Below are 14,684 nucleotides of genomic sequence, written 5' to 3'. Positions count from 1 at the left end.
CCCATTATTCCCCACTCTCTGCTCCTTGAAAGTAGAATGTAAACTATTTGTTAGAGGTGACTATATCCCAGGCATGTAACATAAGACTTCGACCATAGTAGGTCCTTAATAAATTATATTTTTAAATATCTCATTAATGTGTTTTGGTTTTCCATTACAAATATTTACATATCACTATCTCTTCAAAAGAAGTCTCCTCTTGTAACAAAGTAGAAGAGTTAAATAAAACTAATAATATGACTGCATTTAAAAGTACATAAGAACTCTCACACCTATAACACTTCCCAACCATGTCTCATTAAAAACAAAGCAAAATAAAAACAGTTTCTTTCCCTCCTGCCTCCCAACTCAATGGGAAAAGGGACTGGAAATTTAAAAAAAAAATTGTTAACAAATTTGCATAGTTCAGCAAAACAAATTCCCTTGCTGGCTGTTTAAAAATATGTATCTATATATCATTTCATACCCTAATTCTGTCATGTTGTGTCATATCTCTATAATGGATGGCATATTTCATCAGTTGTCCACTGAAATCATAAAAGCACATTCTATTATTTCATAGTTTCACAGCTTTCAAAGCTCTTTGTTTCTACAATGAGATTGCAGTATATAAATTGTTCACCTGGCTCTTTTTGTTTCTTTCTTCAGCAGTTTTTTTTTTTAATGCTACAAGCAGCCAGAAGAAAATCATTCAAATATCCAAGAAGCACAATCAGGATCACACAAATCTTATCAACCATCACTTTAAAGATATTGAGAACATGGAATGATATATTCCAAAAGGCAAAAGGTAAAGTTCAACAATCAAGAATAAAATATCCAGCAAAATTCAGTTATCTTACTACAAGGGGAAAAAATAGTTTGTTTTTACAAGAAACACATTTGTAACATAAAGAATTACATAGAATTAAAATAAGGGGCTGGGACAAAAATATATTATGTCTCCATTGAAGAAAAAACAGGAAGATCAATTTGAATTTCAGACAACAAAAATCATTTAAAAAGATGGAGGGAAACTTTTGCATTTTCTACATTTTGTTAAAAGGTAATAGGGCCAGCTAGGTGGCACAGTGGACCTGAGTTAAAATCCGACCTCAGACACTTAACACCTACTAGCTATGCAAGTCACTTAACCCCAATTGCCTAACCAAAAAAACAAACAAACAAAAGGCAATAGACAATGAATTGATTTCAGTACTTAACATGTATGTATTCAATTTCATAACTACTAGTACTTAAGTACTTAAAGGAAAAACCAAATGAATTAAAAAGAGATATAAATGATTAAACTATAATAATGGGGGGCTCTTATAAATTATAAATGATAATGATGAGACAAATTTCAAAACTTTTTGAGATGCTGCAAAAGCAGTCCTTATGAGAAAGTTAACATTTTTACATACTTTTATTAGCCAAAAAAGTTTTTATAGATTATAATAAAATCCCTATATCCATTTAATATTAGTCTATGAAGTCAAATGGCTCATTTAAATCAATAAAATGCAATTTGAAATTTTTATTAAATAGTAACAACATAAAATACCATGCAAGGCATTAGACACCAAAAGACAAAAACATAACAGTCCCTGCTTTGAGGAGCTTTCATTATAATGAAGGTTATGGCATATATGTATATCTCTAAACACAAAGTATATGTAAAATAATGTCAAAAAGGAGAGTAACAATTAGAGATTGAGGTGTCAGGGAAAAATTTATGTAGGAAGTGGCACCTGGCTTAAACTTTAAAAGAAGCTAGGGACTCTAAAAGGTTGAGAATATAATGAATTTCAGACAAGAAGAGCTGACCTCTGAAAAGATGGGAGATGGAAAATCCTGTTCAAGGAACATAGATTAGGTCATTTTGAATATAAAAGAGATTGTGTGAAATGAAATAATACAAAATAGAACTAGAAAAGTAGGTAAAAGGTAGAATGTGGAGGCTTTTGAAAGTCAAGGTAAGGGGTTTGCATTTTATCCTAGAGTCCCTAATATAAAGTTATTCACAATTTTTGATTAGGGAAGTAAAATGGAAAGGCTGAAAGAGTGAAGAGAAAGGAATGGATGTCAGAAATGTTACAGTAGTAGAATCAACAAGACTTGTCAACTAATTGTATATGAGGTTTGAAGAAAAGAAAAGAGAGATTAATTCAAGGTTTCAAACCTGTAAATAAGCTAGTGATGCCATTGATGTAAATAGGAAAGCTTGGAGGAAGGATTAGTTTGTGAATATCCTAATCATATATAAGTTCCTTAAAAGCCAGTGCTTTTTCATTATTGATTTTATGTCTCTAGTACACAGCACAGTATCTAGAACATAAGAATAATCACTGACATTCATATAACTTTTTGGGGGGGGTGGGTACGGCAATAAGGGTTAAGTGACTTGCCCAGGGTCACACAGCTAGTAAGTGTCAAATGTTTGAGGTTGGATTTGAACTCAGGTCCTCCTGAATCCAGGGCCTCTGCTCTATCCACTGTGCCCCCTACCTGCCCCCCATATAACATTTTAATGGGTGAAAAGTACACACATTGTCATTCAAGTCTCATCACAACCCTGTAAAAGTGTTATTCTCATTTTAAACAAGAAAAAAAACAAGGTTCCAAAGGGTTAAGTGAGATAACAGAGGCTCCAAGGAGTTAAGTAACTTGTCTATGGACACATAGATAATAAGGGTTGGAGTTGGGATTTGAACGCAGGTCTTCTTGACTCTAAGACTAAACACTTAATCCGTTATGCCACACTGCCTCTTGAAGTCAGAGCTTAACAAATATGTATTGAATCTTGTTGAATTAGTTACCCAACTGATTTGAAGTTGTTTTAAATTCATCAAATATGTATTGGTAAACATATTTTCTTACTTGTTTGGGCTTAGGAGATTCATTGTCTTCTGAGTCAGAAAGATCTGGTTTCAAGTTCTGTCTCTGATACATAGTGGCTGTAGGACAATGGGCAAGTGATTTCTTTCCTCAGTTCTCTAGGTAATTCTGTATAACTATAAGCAGTAGAAAAGTTGTCTATTTGTTTTCATGGAAAGGGGTTCTACAGATAGCAAAAATCTCAGCTAAAAACTAATAGTGAGGTTGGTAATGATGATATACTTTTGCATAATTACAATTTACAATGTGTTTTCACTATATTATTTCATGTGATCCTGTTAGGTAGGCAGTATAGATTATATTGTACCAAAGAAAAAAGATTTCATTCAAAGCTTAGCCTATATACCCTTCTACCTAACACTCACTTGGGTATATCCCTATTGAAGAAAGAATGCCTTTATCTAACTTGGGGAGGAGGGGAATGGTGGCAGACCAGAATAAACTGAATAAATGTTTATTGAACTGAATTTGTATAATTCAATGAAATAATAGATGAAAAAATCTGAGGGACTTGAGTACACAGAAATATCAAAATGGTAAAATCAATGTTCCATATGTATTGGATAGATTCTTTGAAGTATATTTATGGGAGAAAATACATGGATAATAATCACAAAATGAAGAGAAGTTGAAATCTGGGTCAGATGGGAGAATATTCACACTGGTGAAATTATTAGATTATCAAAGTGAATGTACATTAGCAATAAACCTTCTGGTGTAATAATATGCAATTATACCAGTTTCTTAAAGAGATAACCCTTTGTAGGCATGATGGTATCTAGAAAAGGAGATTATCTGGGGAGATGGGTGAGAGGTAGTCTAAATCTGTAATTTTATTGGTGTGAGAGAACTCCTTGTGTGAAAACTCCCTATACCAATTTAGATCATCATGTTGTCTGCTTCTATGAAACTGTATAGTTTTAGGCAATTGTCTATGGCAATAAGACTTGTTTATAGTCATATATATTAGAGGCAAGACTTGAACCAAGTCTTCCTGACCACAAGGCAGACTGCCTCTTTTCCACGCCAGGATCTTACAAGGGAAAATTAAAATGTTGATAATTATACTGATCTGAGAGGGAAATTAAAATGATTCACTTCTTTCTTCTTCACTACATAAAAAGTCAAGCAGAAAATCAGTATACAATTTTTTGGTTATTCACTTTTTTTGTTAACTACCATATATTCCTCATAGAAATAAACAGGTGGTAAAGAAATGGAAATAAATAAGCAGTATTATCCAATTTTATAACATAAGTGGGTACTTCCCTCATGGAACATTCCCTTCTTGCCTTAATTATTGAAAAAAAAAACTCTTCTTTGCTCTGCCTTTGTCTAGTCTCTTTTCTCTTTATTCAACCTTCCATTCAACTGCCAAACTAGTCTTCCTAAAACAAAGGTTTGACAATATTCATCTTATGGTTTTAACAAAAATACTTCAGTTTTCTCCTTGACCCCTCTATGATAAAATGCAAATTGTTTTTGTTTTTGTTTGTTTGGTTTTTGATTGTTGTTTTGTCATTTAAAGTCCTTCATAATCTGACTCCCATATATGATTCCAGAATGATTTCACCTTACTTACTTCTCCCTCAGGTACTCCAGTCTCTATGTTCCAATCAAACTGGCCTATTTGTTTCTTGTATATTATATTTCATCTTCCAACTCTCTGTTTTTGTATACGATGTCTCCCACACCTGAAATGTTCTCTCTCCTATATACCTCTTTAACTTCCATATAAGGGACAATTTAAGGCCTAAGAGATCTTTTCTGATTTCCAAATTTTTAGACCCCACTCTCCTCTATCAAAATTATTTTGTATTTACCTATCTTTGTTCATGTTGCCCCTTATAGAATATAAGCTTCTTGAGGGCAGGGATGGTTTCATCTTTGTCTTTGTGCCTTCCCCAATGCCTAGCATCATTCCTGACTCATATGGATCTGCAATTTCACTGTTCTATGAATTTCCTCCAATTACAGGGATGGCACTCTGCTCATATCTGCCCATTTGACATAACTCTTGTCCATGTCTTAGCATAGGTTCTTACCATATAGGTCTTACCACAGGGAGGTCACCTAACACATTGAATGACTTCTTTGCTTTCCCTTAACATTGAAAGGATTTCAGTGGAGCAATCAAGTTGTCCTACCTGTTGTCCCTCACTTTACCCATGTGATTAGCCTGTCTTCTGGCTGTTATTCCTCCCCCTCCCCCCCCCACCCCCTTAAAGTTGTCTATTACTTCTTTTCATCTTTAAAGTTCCTCAATAGTTATACATTGAAGCCTATGGCTATCTTTGTTTCATTATCAGTTCTTTAGAAAATGTCATGTTACATTTATTAAGCCATACAATAATATTGGTAAAGAGAATATTGGTATTAAAAAAGATGGGGTCATTTAAGGAGCTTTGCTGCTTCGTAAAAACAATTCAGTTTACTCTTTATTCTATTTTCCATATTTGTTAAATTCTGGGCCTAACTAAATGTTAATTTGTTCTGTATGTTCTAGATATACTTTCCAATTGAAAAGTTCTACAGGTTATCTATCCAGTTCCATGTCATAATATCATCAATAAATATTATTCATAAATTTGGTCTTTCCTCTGTGGGTCAGTTTGAACTCTTGAATCATTATAGATGTCTTCAAGGAAATTCTGGATCATATAAGAGGGTTAATGCAACCAGCATGATGTTACTGACAAAAGCACTTGGAAAATTTCACTATTCACAGGAAATCCTTCTTTTACTTGAACTCCTTCATTAGAGTAACATCTTTGGCTAGCCTATGTTGCTGCTTTATGCTTCACTTCATGGTTAGGATCAGAGGGTGATTTGCAATGTTATTTGTGCTATTTTACTTTTCAAATAATTTTGAATGACTTTGATGTATTGATGGGAGACTGTAATCTTATACCTAGTAGATGCTTAATACATTCTTGTTGAATTGAATCAAAATAGGCATTTGTAAAACTGATTTGATATTTTCACTTCCCTTTTTAACTACATTGTTCTCATCTAAAATACAATAGATTCAGCCCATTATCATACTTCAATGTAATATTTAAAAGATAGCATTTGGAAATAGAAAGGATAATGTTAGTCATTTGGTCCAAATTCTTCATTTTATATATGAGGAAAGTGAGACCCAGAATTATTGATTTAGAGGTGGAATAAACATTAGAGGTCATCTACTTCAGGCCCTTCAATTTACAGATGAAGAAACTGAGGCCCAGTGACTTGTGCAAGGTGCTAATGAGCAAAATTGAGATTTTAATTCACAGGATTTGAATCCAAATCCACTATGCTTTCTCCAATATTTACTCAAATTTGAAAGTAATTCCTCAATATCTGTGTAGAGCTACTTGGAGACAGATGGTAAAATAATTATTAATAAAATAGCATATGTAGATACTTGGAACCACTTTAGCAGAGCTGAAAAATCCATGAAACCACCTACAGAGTACCTCTATCACTGAGTCAATAAGGATTTTACTTTGCACTAATATGCTATAATTTGTTTTGTTAGCTTTATGAATTTTTTTAAAATCACATTTACTGTTTGTTTAATTTTGTTGGGTGATGGGATGTATTTAGGCTTTGCTATTGGATGCTTTGCTACAGATCTGCTAATGAGAGTGACGCAATGAACTGAAGAAATGGGAAATTTCTATGATTTTATAAGTTAAAGGCTATGTGGACAGAAGAATAAAGTAAAACCCAGGAAATGAGAGAATGAATTTCATTTTTACTTAAGGCAAAAATACGATATCTATTGAATAAGATACCTGGTATACTTTTGGAATGATAGGGCTTGTACGTAAGAGCTCTACACTTAACTAAGGTGTTGGAGCTGGGGGTTGTGGAGAGAGGTAAAGTAAGAAGGAAAATCCCAAGTGTATCAATGGGCAATGGAGCATTAATTCTTAAATTGCATCCAGTCAGCAATATACTGTGTTATATAATTAATTCTAGCTTGCATGCCAAGTATGATGCTTATTAATTTTATGCTTTGGGAATTTAAGAGAAAACTTGCTTTAACTGGCAAGATGGTGTAGTAAATAGAGTGCTAGAATCAGATGAACTGAGTTTGAATCCTCATTATGTCATTGATTATTTGTGTGACTTTGGGTAAGTCACCCAGCTTCTCTGGGATCCAGTTTCTTCATCTTTATAGATGAAATGTTGAAGTAGAAGACTTCCAAGGTTCCTTCCTATTCTCAATCAATCATGGTATGATTCTATGGACTTGGAAGTCAGTCTTGTTCTTCCAGGGACCAACTAAAGTAAGATGGTCTATTTCTATTTGAAGGGCTTTTCCTTTTATTAAAAATTTTAAAAGTGAGGACTTGCCTCCTGGGTTGCTTCTGTGGAATCACCTCAGACTGAGAATAATTAAGCAATGTGGGACACGCAGTGGTTGTTTATTATATATATGCTGAGGAAAATTAACAATTATAATTTTCCTTACATAGAGAAATAAGGTTTATAAATAGCTTTCCTCACAATGATCCCCAAAAGATAGAAAGTCTATGTAGTATTATTTCCAATTTACATAGGAAACTAAAGCACAGAATAGATCAATGATATGCTTAAGGCTACACAGTGTTAGAGAGAAAAATCAAATTCAGGTTTCCTGACTCCATGTCCAGTGCCTTTCCACCACTATGCCTCTCACTGGATCACATTGCCTCCCGTAGGAAGTGGAAAAAATTCTGTATTTGGAGTCAAAAGATTTGGGTTTGGGTCCTATCTCTTCCATTTCATGCCTGAAATGATCCTGGATAAGTCATTTACTCTCTTGGGACCTCAACTTCATCTGTAAATTAGAGAATTAGATTAAATGATCCCCTCTAATGCAAAATATGCAATCCTAATTGAAATTTAATTCAAAATATCAGGAATGAATTCAAAATAGAGAATATAAATAATTAAAATTTTCTATTGAGTAGCTGTTATTCAGTTTATGGTTTATCTGGATCATTCCCTTTTCTTTCCTTTTCTATTGCCCTCCTTTTTTGGGCATGAGGAATAGGTTCATTATTTTATTGCCTCCTGTAACAAAGATAGTTCATCATCTCTCTAGCCATTTTTGTGCCATGCTGTTAAACTCTGGAGTCCACCTCAGACTAAGCTCTTCAGATCCTGCTTTGGGCTACTTATTGGTGAGCATTTACTGTATACAATCCACTGTAGTCATCTTCTTAGTATTGCTTCCATGTTCTAGCTTTTACCTCCAAACTTGAATTCTAGATTCCTCCATTGAGCCCTGGGCTTTTGACTAGTGACAGTTAGCCCTACCTACCATGACCCAAACACAGCATGACTGACCCTTTCCCTTCCTCCTTTACCATCTCTAGCTCTGGAAGCAATCAAATTAAGTTAGCACTACTAGGAAGGATATATTAATCAAATATCCTATGAATGTCCTTCCTATCTCTGGAACTTCAGCCAGCAAAATACTCCTCCCTGTCCATCCCTCTCTAATATGTGTTGTCTTCTATTAGTGTCTAATTTCCTTGAGAGAAAAAATTGTCTTGATTTTTGTTAATTATATCCCAGAAAAGGGCCTGATAATAATAAGTATTTAATAAATGTTTTTTCATTTATGTATCTATCCATCCGTTCATTCATTAAAAGAGAAAAAGAAGTTAGGAAACCTGGGTTCTCCTCCTGTCTATGATATGCCAATGGATATATTTCTTCCTTTGTAAAATGGTGATTACAAAATGCTTTAGAAATTAATAGTTATTATTATAGGAGAAAACTTCAGCTATCCCACCCCAAATGCACCTGACAGCTTCTGATTTTAGAAGCTAAGCAGAATCAGGCCTAGTTAATACTTGAATGAGAGACTATCTGGGATACTGTTTTTTGCAAGGTGGCAGTTATGTAGTACAGTGGTTGGACTAGACTCCGCAGGACTTGAGTTTAAATCCAGCCTCAAACACTGACTAGTTAACTCCGTTTGTCTCAGTTTCCTCATCTTTAGAATGGAGAAAGAATGGCGAATCATTTCAGTATCTTTGCCCCTAAATGTGGTAACCAAGAGTTGGACATGACTAATTGACAAAATAATAACAATTACATGAATTCAGCATGTTTTCATGATCATATAAATTTAATTATGAGAGAGGAGGTTAAAACTAATGCTTAGTGTGAGCTTTTAGTATAATATTTGATATTGTCTTCCAATAATACTAAATAATTCAGAGTTGGCTTTACTGAGAGGCTACCTCCTTTATCACTTAGGAAACTGGAAAATCCAGGAAGTACATTTATAAAATAAGTTGTTAACCAATGAGAATTATGGATGCCTTACAGAGTAGGCATCCATATACAAGTAAACCAGTAAATCTATACAAGTAAACCAGTTTCATTATTTTACAGCCACATTTTAAGTAAGAACTGATGGATTATTGGTTTAACAAAGTAAAAGACATGTGGAAAAAACAAACCAATTATCTACTATTGTTCACTTACCAGTTTGAATTGTGCCTCTCATACTGGTGGTATCAACTTCAGTACTTGGCTATATGTATCTTCCCATGAACCTATTTTGTAAAAACCAAAAAGAAAATAATTACATTAATGCCTTAATGTTTAACCAGTATAAATGAGTTGCCATAATAACTTCCTAATTATGAAATTAAAAAAAAATTTAACCAAGTTTAGGATTGAATTACATTTTGACATCATTGTATTTTTAGTGAAACTACAAACATCTGAGTTTAAATATAGTTAATTTAAAATTCTAAATATTTCAACTACATGAGTAAATAAACAGTAAATGTTTAATATATTTAAAGTATGTGGTAGCTCAAAAAGAAAGTTCTTCTGAAGTGATTATAAGCATCAAATATTGGAGATAAACATAATATAATGGCTAGAAAGAAATCAGTCCTCAGAATAAGGGAGAACTCAACTCAAATCTTGCTGCATAGACATAATCATTCTATGACTTTCAGTAAGTCACTTAACTTAGTCCCTCAGAGAATTGACTACAAATTGTTTTGTTGGTGTTAACTATCATAGGTAGGTGTTTTATCATGTGGAGTTCTATATACTGAAGAAATCATATTTCTGATCTTTAAAAGTGAAACAAAATTAAAAAAAAATACTTCAAAGGTTAAAGACTTAGCCTTACAGTTGGCACAGAAATCACTGTTCATCTTAGTGTTTTCAATGGAAAACAATGGTTAACCAAAATTATATAAATTTGGGAAAGGTACTATTTATTCATTCAAATAAATATTAAATACGTACCCGCTACCATGTTAGGAGTCAGTTTACACAATACTTCATAGGCCCACATTTTACCATGCCAAATAACCTTGGACCTTTAACTCCTCCCCACCTGTAACTTTGACTCTGGTAGCGAATCATCAGCTCGGATAGGCTGGCTATTGTCTCATCTTGTTGGGGCCCAAGCCTCGGTGTCAGGTTGTCTTGCCTCCAAATACCACCTAACGTACTCTCTCTCCAGCTCACTAGGTTGTCATCTCCCAGTAGCATATAAACTTACTTAAGGGCAGGCAAGGATTGTCTTGCTTGTATTTGTACTTCCAACATGTGGCACAATGTCTGACATTTTTCTCTATCTGTTATATCAATATAACCAGTTAAATGCTTATGGTGGGGAATGGGGAACAAATGAATAATCAGTGAATAGCAAAATTTACACAACTTTTCTTGCTAGAATATTTACGCTGGGGGTTGGCCCAGGGTTTAAGTGGGGAAAAGAGAAGGAAAATACTATATTCATTTCTATTCCTTCTTCAGTAACAGGGATGTCCTGGAGCCAGCCAGAGCCAGCTTAGAGAATTGTTATATTTTCAGTGTAAACATTTACACCTTAGAAATACACAAGTGCTATAAATCAGGGTTTGATTTACTGTTTTGTTGACTGTCTAAACTTATGAAAGTGATAGAGAAAATGTTAATAATGCAGATTAAACTAAAGTGTATTGTGAGGACTTTTTTTTTGAAAGCTTGTTATGAAACATTTACCAACATATTCTTGATGAAGACCATAGGATTTACAAATGGAAGGGGAAGCATAAATCATCTAATATTATGCTATTATTTTATAAATAAGATAAAAGGCCTAAGGAACTTGGGTGATATTTTTAAGCCTAATTCTGACCATGTCACCCCCTCCTCAGTGACTAGCATAAAGTGGTTACAGTATTAAGATTTTCATCATTTAGCCTTTTCATGTCAGCCAAGTTTTTTTATACTTTACTTTCTTCTATGATTTGGCTACACTGGCCTGCTCCTAGTCTTTTCCTGTCAGGTCCTTGTACAATATTCTCTCTCTCCTATCTCCATGCCTTTGGAATGGATGTTTAAGTCTAGAATTTTCTGCCCTCTCACTTCTTTCTGCTTCTTTTTCTTTCCTTCAAGACTCGATTCAAAGCCCCATTTCTACAATCACAGTCTAGTGAATAGGACAATGGAATTAGCTTTAGGAGGAGCTGGAACGAAATTCTATTTCAGACATGTGATAGCTGTGTGACTCTGGGCAAGTCACAACCTCTCTGTGCTTTGATCTTAACAGTAAAATAAGGAAATTGGATTCAATGGCTTCTAATTTCTCTTCCAGTCATACATCTATAATCCAATGGTACAATGACCTTGAATTCAATGCCTTCACCCTTACATATTGCCTCTTCCCTTCCACTTGATCATTTACCTTTATCACTTCCCCCAAAACGTTTCTATCCTCTCCTTTCTCCACCCAGCCCAAATTTCTCCTCAGAGGGAGAAAAAGAAGATTGTAGATAGTGTTGACTCAACATTCATTCTTGTCCTCCCTCAACACAATAACATAGGTTTGCTGCAGGTTTTCCTCCTACTTTTCTGATTACTACTTCTCATTTTCTTTTTCTGCTTTGTTTTCATCCTCATTTCTAAATGGGATCTTACCTGTGAATGATTTAATTATTCTCAACAACAGTGATCCAAGACAATCCCAAAGGACTATTGATGAAACATACTATCCAGCTTCAAAGAAGGAACTGATATTGATGGAACAAAGACTGAAGCATGCTATTTTTCACTTTTTTTTTCAGAGCAATGAGGGTTAAGTGATTTGCCCAGGATCACACTACTAGTAAGTGTCAAGTGTCTGAGGTCAGATTTGAACTCAAGTCCTCCTGAATCCAGGGCTGGTGCTTTATCCACTGCACCACCTAGCTGCCCCCTATTTTCCACTTTCTTTCATTTTGTTTCTTTTATTCAAGTTTTCTTATATAAAATGACTAATATGGTAATTTTTACATAATTGTATATGTATAACCCATATCTGATTGCTTAATGCCTGAGGGAGGAGGGGAAGGAGGTAAGGAGCGATAAAAACTGGAACCCCAAATTATAAATAAAAATGTTTATTATTAAAAAAAATGATTTACAGAAAAAAATATATAAACAAACAAACAAACAAATAAATAAATAAATAAATAAATAAATAAATAGATGTGGAATATTTCACTGTCCCACTCTCTTCTCTGTTTACAATTACCTTGGTAATCTTATCTGTATTTCTGGTTTCCATTGTCATTTCTTCTTTTCTTTCTCTTAGCCAGTCCCACCTCTAGACTAACAAACATTTAGTTCTCTCCTGAACTCTAGTCATACATTTCCATCTGTCCTTCTTATAATTTGACCTGAATATCCTGGTACTAGCATCTCAAATACAACACATAAAGTGAACTCATAATATTGTCACCCTTCTTCCACTCCCAAATTTTCTTTTCCTCTTTTTGGAATCCTTAGCTTCCTTTATGGCTCAGCTTAAGGTCTACTTCTTAAGAGATATATCTACTCTTTCCCTAGTGATTGCTTGCTCTTTTCCTTGCCCAGATAAGTTGTATTTATTTTATATGTTTACTATTTTTTGTATTTATTTGTTTACATGTTAATTTCCCCAGTAAAATAGAAGCTCTTTGAGGGCAGAACATTATGTTTTTGTCTCTGTACTCCCAGTTCAGTGTCTGAAATATAGGATATACTCAATATATGCTTGTTGAATTGAAATAAATTGTATTAGGCAAGCCTGAGTGATGCCTTTTTCTGGTTGAAATGAGCATGGATTGAAGCATTGGGCCCCACTGCCAATGCATTGACATTTACATTGTTTTTTTAACTCTTCACTTTGTACCATGTGGTGCATATAGTCAGTGCCAACTACCAATGTCCATGTACAATTAGTTGTGATATTTGGCAAGTTTGAAACCTATTGAGCATGACTACTGGTCAACATGCACAAGCCAAGAAAAGAGGGCTTATGATCTGCTCTGTTCTCTCTGGCTAGAATCATGCAGCCATAGAGTACAGCCATGCCATAGCCAAGAGGGAAGCCAGGAGAAAGGGATTTTAGTGCCAACAGCTATCAGTCACTAGGGAGGAAAGCCAAAAGCACTAGTTGCCAGCCGTATTATTTCTAGTGAATAAACATTGGTTTTAATTACATTTAAAAAAACAACCTATAAAAATCTTATCAACATTGTTAGTGACATTTCCCCCACTGAATTGCCTAAAGTAAAATGAATGTTATACTACAAAGCCTCGTAACTACACCTTCCTCTTGCAAACCTAGAGTTAAGAGATGTGGCTGGGTTTTTTTTATAGGATTTGGATCCATTTTGACTAAAGGACAATCATCAACAGATTGCAAAAAAAAAAAAAAAGCCAGTATTTCAGCTGCTTCTGTTTTTCAGTAGTGGGTATGTGTGTATATGTGTGCACACACACATGCATGATAGTGCATGTGCATATATCAGCACACAATCCAATGGGAAAAATAATTTTCTGTTAAGGATGGGTAACATCTATAATATAGTGATTACTTCCAAGTATAAATTATGAACAAACTCAGATTGTGACTTACAGAAAATCAGCCATCATGGTGAGATGAAGAATGCAACCTCTAAGTAACCAGTTAATAAATCATAAATGTATCTGCTTAATTTTCTCCCAGGGAAACTTTGCAATTTAACTATGATTCAGAATAAATGAGGTTCCTATCTGCTTTGACAAAAGGTGCATGCAGTGAGGCAGAATTGCTTCCTAATACAGACTAACAATGATGAAAGGAAATGTAGATGTTGGAAACTGTTCTGTCAAGGAACAATATAGTCACAGTATATTATGAGTAAGAATGTAGGATCCTTTTCTAGATTAGAGAAGCTGTTTGGGATAGTGGATACAGAGCTGTTCTACAAAACCTATACTAGTGAAACCACAGGTCCAGCCACTGTCCTCTCTCTACATTTAATTCTTTAGGAAACAATTAATGATAACAGTAATAATAATCATTATCCTGATTGTGTCACTACTGATATAACCTTGGGCAAGTCACTTAAACTTTATGGCCCTCAGTTTCCTGTTCTTAAAAAAAATAACACCTCTAAGGTACTTTCCAGCTTTAAATCTAGTGATTTTCTAGGGGAAAAAAGTTTCCTGTGAGGTTGTTGTTATTTTTTTTTAATCACTTGAAAAATTTTAACATTGGGGCAACAGTTTGTGGGAAAAAGCCCTCGGGGGTTGCTGAAGATGAAAAACTCAAGAGGAGTTGAGTTGAATGTGTGATGGGAAAGCCAAATAAAAGCTAATACAATCAGTTTCTTTTAATGAAAGTATCCTGAATGAGAAAAACAAACACTGTATCTTGGTCAGACCATATTTAAAAACAAAACAAAACATTGTATTCTTGTTGGGAATCACTTTTTTTTTTTTTGGTGAGACAATTGGGGTTTAGTGACTTGCCTAGGGTCACACAGCTAGTAAGAGTTGTGTCTGAGCCAGATTTG

The 14,684-nt window shown here is 34.3% G+C and overlaps 1 protein-coding gene across 6 annotated transcripts in view; it reads right to left on the bottom strand.

The window, feature by feature from the left end:
* The window catches only part of LINGO2 (leucine rich repeat and Ig domain containing 2), a 1,558,843-nt gene that overhangs the window by 662,978 nt on the left and 881,181 nt on the right, over positions 1 to 14,684 (bottom strand). For all 6 annotated transcript variants that reach the window (XM_043976351.1, XM_043976354.1, XM_043976355.1 and 3 more), the window contains one exon: positions 9,355 to 9,425. The gene's annotated coding sequence lies outside the window, so the exon portion shown is untranslated. The remainder of the gene's footprint in view (positions 1 to 9,354; positions 9,426 to 14,684) is intronic.

Source organism: Dromiciops gliroides, chromosome 1 (genome assembly GCF_019393635.1).
Source record: "Dromiciops gliroides isolate mDroGli1 chromosome 1, mDroGli1.pri, whole genome shotgun sequence".
In the NCBI taxonomy this organism is placed as follows: Eukaryota; Metazoa; Chordata; class Mammalia; order Microbiotheria; family Microbiotheriidae; genus Dromiciops; species Dromiciops gliroides.
This window is presented reverse-complemented; position numbering and strand designations above follow the sequence as displayed.